This window comes from Fukomys damarensis, unplaced genomic scaffold (assembly GCF_012274545.1).
Source record: "Fukomys damarensis isolate Sample0158 unplaced genomic scaffold, DMR_v1.0_HiC HiC_scaffold_4, whole genome shotgun sequence".
NCBI lineage: Eukaryota > Metazoa > Chordata > Mammalia > Rodentia > Bathyergidae > Fukomys > Fukomys damarensis.
Genome location: NW_022900916.1, coordinates 26,079,505 through 26,087,123, shown reverse-complemented (window position 1 = coordinate 26,087,123; position 7,619 = coordinate 26,079,505).

Sequence of the window (7,619 nt, the reverse complement as noted above, 5' to 3'; positions counted from 1 at the left end):
CCTTTTTGTTCTATGCAAGTCTTTCACTGATTACATAATGCCCACTCATAGTAGGGAGGACTATGCTTTACTAAGCCTACATGTTATAATGTTAATTTCATCCAGAAACACCCTCACAGACACACCCAGAATGATGTTTGACCAAGCACCTGGGCAAGCCATGGCCCAGTAAAGTTGACATGTGAAAGTTACCATCACACCTTCCTGGCAGCACTGTTGGATTTGCTTATCTCTGGGTCATAACTAACATAAACTTCATCAAGAATCAAGATTAAAAACCCTACTGAAAATTGGAATAGGTGGTCTTTATCTCAACCTGATGAAATCTGTCTATGAAAACATCGTCAGCCAACAATATACTGAATAGTCAAAAACTGAAATCTTTCACACTAAAGTCAAGAATGAGACAAGGATGTCCACTATCAGCACTCTTGTTCAATATAGTTCTGGAAATTAGCCACACTATGAAAACATCGTCAGCCAACAATATACTGAATAGTCAAAAACTGAAATCTTTCACACTAAAGTCAAGAATGAGACAAGGATGTCCACTATCAGCACTCTTGTTCAATATAGTTCTGGAAACATTAGCCACAGCAATTAGACAAGAGAAAGAAATAAAATAAATAAAGACAGGAAAGGAGGAAGTTAAAATGTCATTATTTGCAGACAACATGATATTCTATATGGAAGACCCCAAAATCTCCACCAAAAGACTTCAAGGCTTAATAACCAAATTCAGTAGAGTAGCTGGATACAATGTCAACACTTAAAAATCAATAGTGTTCTTGTACACAAATAACAGATTCATTGAGAAAGAAATCAGGGAAATAATTTCTCTTACAATAACATCCAAAAAAATGAAATATCTAGGAATCAATCTAACAAAGGAAGTAAAAGCCCTCCACTTTGAAAACTACAGCACTTTGAAAAAAGAGATGGAAGAAGATATCAGAAAATGGAAAGACATCCCTTGTCCTTGGGTAGGAAGAGTCAATATAGTGAAAAGGGCCATATTTCCAAAACTGCTATATAGATTCAATGTAATCCTAATTGAAAACCCAACAACATACTTAACAGAACTTGATAAAATAATCCATAAATTCATTTGGAACCAGAAGAGACCTAGAATAGCAGAAGCAATTCTAGGCAACAAAGACAACACAGGGGGTACCACAATCCCCAATTTAAAACTATATTACAAAGCTACTGTGATAAAGACAGAATGGTACTGGCAAAGAAACAGACCTGAGGATCAATAGAATAGATGAGAAGATGCAGAAACAACTCCAGACATACTCAGCCACCTCATCTTTGAGAAATGAGTCAAACACCCTCATGGGAGGAAAGATGGTCTCTTTAATTAACAGTGCTGGAAAAACTGATTTCAACTTGCCAAAGATTAAAACTAGACCTATATCTTTCACCCTGCAGTAAACTAAAACTGAAATAGATCAAAGACCTAAATAATAAAACAGATTAAAAGCATCGTACCACACTGATATATGTGTACCCATGTTTATAGCTGCACAGTTTGTAATAGCTAAATCTTGGAACAACCCAAATGTCTACCACTGTTTATTGATTGGATAAAGATGATGTTTTGTTTGTTTGTTTGGTACTGGCAATCAAACTTGGGACTGTGCTTGCAAGGTAGAGGCAACAATGTATTTTTTTAAATAAAAATATAAAACTCAGTCATAAAGAAAGATAAACCGGAGACTTTATCACTAAATGGTGGCAACTTAAGGGCATACTCTTAAGTCAAATAAATAAACACACCTGTATAAATAACAAAATGTTTCTCTGGTATGAGAAACTGAAAATGCAAGTGAGGACCAAAATGTATAATAGATATTGTGAAATAGGAGGAAAATGTTGAAAGGGGATAGGGAACTAAGGAGAGAGATGGGGGAAAGGAAAGAGGGGGAAAAAAAAAAAGAATGAAGACAGGCTGCCTGGCAACCGTACCACATTCTGCTAAGACTGTAAGCACCATGTCTGCCTGCCTGTCTGCCAGCACCTGGTCCATACACTGTGGTTTCCCTGCCAGTCTATGGAGGAAACTCCTATGCCCATGGGTGGCCCATACTGCACTTGTGCAGTGGATCTCAATCACTTACCTCTTCTCAAGAACGTGACTTCAGCAATTCTTCTGCTTAAGTTGTGAAATTTCCCTTCTCATGGATTATTTCCCTTTGCATGTAAATAGAGAATTATTTCTCCCATGTTAAATACAAGGACATACACATTCTCTGTCATCCACTCGCTTCTCCTGCTACTATTCCATTTCTTTGCCTCCTTTCCTAGGAAAGAGTAGTCACATTGGATTAGGGGTCCAGCCTTCTCCAGGACGACTTCATCTTAAATAACTACATCTGCTGTGGATCCAGCTTCCGTGCAAGGCCAGTCCTGCGGCTTAGAACTTCACCACATAAATTTGGGGGCACACAAATTCAACCTATACCACTCTCCATTCAGTTAATCCCATCTCGGTTAATGTTGACTCCATACTTTTGAGTTTCAGGTCAAAAATTTAAAAAAGAAAAAGGGAAGATACTCTTGGATTCTATTACACGCTATACCTAACACATCAACAGGTCCCATTGACTTTGCCTTTAAAATATATCCCACATCTGCCCATTCCACCATCTTCACTGCTACCACCTGGTCCAGGCAATGCTTAGTTCTTGTCTTCTGACTGTAGCGGTTTTCCAACTGTTGTTTTGTTTCCCTCCCAGCATTCATGGTCTAGCCAGTAACTCTCACTAATATAGTAGGAAGGATGATTCATTTATGCATGAGTCAAATTATGCCATTTTTCTGCTTAAAACCCTCCATGTGTTATCACAACCACTTAACGTGAGAGTCAGTCTCAACAAGGATCTTTGCTGCCTGGCACTCTATGGTGAGCTTGAGCCTCCATCATTCCACGCCAGTCATTCTGGCACCTTGTTCTCTAAACTCACTAGGAATTCTCATGTTTGGAATGCTTCTTCCTCATGGCTCCCTCCTTTGCTTATTTTCAGTGTTGGTCAAAATGTTCTTTGCAGTGAGGCTTTCTCAAAACACAAAATTGCAGCCCTTTTCCTTTATAAATTGAGCTAATGGCAAAGAAGAAGCCCCCAAAAAGTTGTGCTAGAGATATTTCATGCAATTAACCTTCTATATGCAAATTATTTCAAAACAGCACTTCCCTGATTTGTCCACAAATAAGTGGATGCAAGCAGGCACTTAGACCACATAAATGTCTGAATGTCATAATTTTTTTCCCTTTTGGAGTAAACGGGCTGAAATCTGCCAGAACATATGGCTATGAATTGTCAGCAGCCAGTGTTGCAGGAGATCATAAATCTTGCTCAAGGGCAATGGAGATGGTTCTTCAGGCTCATACAGCATTCATGGAATTCCAGTTATTTTCAGCCTGGATAGTCTTGCAGCCAGGGGACTTGAGGCTTGGTCTCAGAGAAAATTAAATTAATGTTTTTACACCTTGATCTCATAAACATCCAAATGTTGATATGAGCTTAATCAAGAAATTTGGAATGCTTCTCACAACATTCATGTCATATAGCCATTGGCATTATTGGGTTCCCTGTAACTCTAGATGTTGTATCAGCCAAGGAGAAAATGAGGGACTCCACCACTGCAGTCCCTGCAGGTGTTCTGCCTTGGGCCTTGTCTACTCACCTGCTCATGTTGCCAGCAAAATCCCTCCCAGTTGCAGACAACCTTTAATCTCTTGCAGGGTTTGTAAGTGATAGAGGTTTGTCTTTCCCTGTTTATATTTATGGGTCTAGAGAGGACAACTTTGTCTTTTCACATTATTCAAAACTGCATCTCTTATATGTTGTTATTAAAATTATTCTTGACTTTGGCATAGGTCTAATTTTTTTGTTATTGTTGTTGCTATAACAAAAATACTTTACACTGGATACTTTGTCAAGGAAAGAAGTTTATTTGGCTCATGGTCCTGGAAGTTGAGAAATTCAAGAGCATGGCATCAAGGAGGGTCTCATGCCACTTCATCTCATGGCATTAAGTGTGCAGAAGGAGCAAAGTGCCAGGGACAGGCTCACTTTATAACAGTGCCCTCAAGGTAATGAACTCACTCCTGGTGAAAATCAAGCTACACTAGTGAGAAAGGTATTAATCATCTTCAGAAACTAATCACCTCTTAAATCACCTTCACTTCCCAGCCCCATTAGATAGGGATCCAAATTTCAACATGAGTTTTGGAGGGAATAAACCACATGCAAGCCATAGCAGCACTGGATATGGCCATTTATTCTTCCTGGGATAATTATAACTCTTTCTACTAATCTCATAAATCCTTAACTCGTTGTCTTCAGTTGTTCTCCATGTACATTTGCTTTCTGCAGAAACATTCACGCAGATGATTTGTCTTCTTCATTTCCATGCAATGTTCATTTCCAACTCCACTAATTCCCTTCCTTTAACCTTGTATTCCAGGTCTTACAGTGTCTTTGGGACCTTGCCTTATAGGAAGCTGAATGTGACCTGTCTTAGATTCAAATCCTTGAAAAAGACTGAGATGGTGTCTCTCTTGGCCAGCACCTCCCTCCCTGGCCTCTGTCACTATATTCCAACTTGCCTGCTCAATTTCACACCATCTGCTCCATTAAGAGGGGTTCTCCATAGAGTTGTCACAAGCATTACAAAGTGTTAGCAACAGCTGGTTAAGCATATTTGTGCTACAGTAGAAACATGAGGGCTGGGCGCAACAGTACAACACGGGCTTCTCTGGCAAGGAAGAATAATAGGTGACAGATGTGGTACATGATGTTTCAGAGCTAGAGACCAACATGACCCGGGCGTATCTCAAAGGCAGTGTAAATTCAGAGTCAGTCAGGTGGAAATAAAAATCAGAGCCTGGACAACAGCTGAATAACTGGATTATACCCTTGGGGAATTGGGTAAGATGATTATTTTTAGATGTGACACATTCACAAAACCACTGAACTTTTCTGTGCCTTTGTTTCTTTATCTAAAATTCTGATAATTATGGAAGCTATCTCATAGACTTTTCATAGGAACTAAGGGAGATAATAAACATAAAGCTCTTGGTTCAGTATCACATAGTAAAAAACAAAAGTCAGCAATTACAGGAATTATCATTATCATCTTCCTTGCCATCTTCCCTATGTTAAATGAGGTTGAATATGTCCATTCAAGTTTGCAGTATTTTGTGGGGCACTTATGAAGGAACTAAAAAAGAAAATGAATTTGATTCACTTTCCCACTCATTGAAGAAATGTTTATCAAGTGCTTCCTATATGATAGGCATGGTTCCAGTATCAAAGATACAATGATGAGCCAAACAGAAAAATCACAATATTCTTGTCCCTATGAAGGTAGAGAGCAAACACACCAAGGAAGGAAGAAATGAAACATATGACAGGCATATGAGATTGTGATACAAATGCTGCAGGTGATTGAGACAGGCAGCTGGCTCAGTGGAGACTTGAATTTGGATGGTCTGAATGGTAAGCAAAGGACGTGGAGGTAGAAGGTAGAGACAAAAGGAAGACACAACAGTGCAAAGGCCCCCAGTAAAGAAGCAGCTTACATCTGAAGAGTGGAGAGGCTAGGAGGGTAAAGGCAGAAGTGGTAGTGGGTGCATTCAGAGAAGGAAGCAGGAGACAGATGTTACAGGATTTCAAACCCAGGACGAGGAGTTCGAATTTTATTCAGGGGCCCCAAGTGATTGGTCCTGGGCTAGTCTTCTTGTAGTAAACAGTGGTATGACCAGAAAATGTATAAAATAAAGGCTTTCAGACATGGGTTACAAAGCAGAGCAAAACTGTGATCCTTGAGAGAAAAGAAACCACGAAGTGAGCCTTCTCATCTCCTGGCTCTGTGTGGTACACTTTCGGGAACACTGTGCAAAGAACTGTAGCACAGACCAAGCAGAATAATTGCACTGAGCTGAGAAGCACGGACTGGGGATGGCCCGGCAGCTGGAGCTTCACAGGGCAGAGTGCTGGGGTCTGTGTTGAAGGAAAGGAAACTGACACAAAACAGATAATTAAGTAAACAAGTGGTGAGAATTGCGCTATGGGTGATGAAGGAAAATCCTTGACACTACTGTGGGGATTTAAAGAGATCCTTGAGAAAGTTACCTTTAATTAGGAGGCTGGAGAAAAGAAACAGGATAAAGATAGGGAAAGAGCATTGTAAGCAGAACAAACACAAAGTCCCATGGGAAAGAAGTGCCTGTATTTGATTTGAAAGGTTTCTGGTCAACCAAAAAAGCTGAGTTGAGAGAGAGAGAGAGAGAGAGAGAGACAGAGAGAGAGACAGAGAGAGAGACTGGGTAATGGCCAGATTATGAAGGGATCTTCCCCCCTATAATCACTAGGAATTGAATATAAAACTGTAAGCTGTAAGTAACACAGTGCAAAATAATTTCAAAGACCAGTTTCTGGGAATTTAATTTATTGTTGCAAACCAAAGTTTGGAATGCATTCATCTTTGTTTTCAAATTGCAAAGAGAATCACCAAAGATGCCCACAAGTCCTGGGGTTACCTTGCCAGGGCAAAGTCCAGTGCTACGCTGTGGATACCTCTGCAGGTAGGAATATTTTAGAGAAACCTCAGATCCCAGATCTCAGACACTGAAAAAACCACCTGGAAAATGGACTGCACTGCCAAGGAGCACAGCATCCTCTATCTTTGATCAAATTATTGTATTAGAAAGGGGGGTGTTTAAAACGAATGGAAGTTTTTAACATTAATCACCATCTAATGATGGCAAAGCCTGGGAGATGTCAAGTTTTATTTGATAGATTTATCCTGAAAGCGATAGGTACACTGACAGTTGAGGAAATTAATGGTTTGATTTTATGGAGGACCGACAGGATAAACTGACCCTGACGGGCTAAATGAAGACAAGGCTGTCATGGAATGTAAAACGTCAACTTCATATTTTGAGTATAACATTTTACAGAGTGCTGATACTGATTTCTAAGCCTTGCAGATATGTTTAAGTGAATGAAAATTCAGGAGAACCCACTGTTTTAAAGAGATGACATAATAGAGTGAGGAATTAATAATTAACAAACGGCATCTTCAACCACGTATATTTTTAAATGTACAGATTTACTAATAGAGTCATAAAAGTAAAGCAAAACAAACAAGATCATGGCTTGTATTTGCAGTTTTAGTATGTATCTAAATCCCTAGTGAGCTCTCCCTGAGGAATAATGTGTCCCTGTATCCCAGCATACTGAGGTGCACACAGCTGACAATAAATGCTCACTGCAAAAAAGTGTGGCACAGCTATCAGTATTAGGAGTTCATGCCAAGAAATTAACAAACATTCATCATTTTCTAACTTACCTGATAATGCATAATAGACATGCAAATTTTTTTTATGTAAAAGAGCAAGTTGCAGGATTCCATGGAAAACATACTTCACAAATTTCAGAACCTCCAGGATACTTTAGAAAAAATATTTTATCAGAGTGATTCAGTGTCTTCCACATCCAACACCACTGAAGTAATTTAATTATGTTATCAGTTTTTCTGTACAGAGATAGTTTTTTGTGGTTTGGTTTCTCTTTTTTTTTTTTTTTTTTTTTTGAACTAGATTGAAC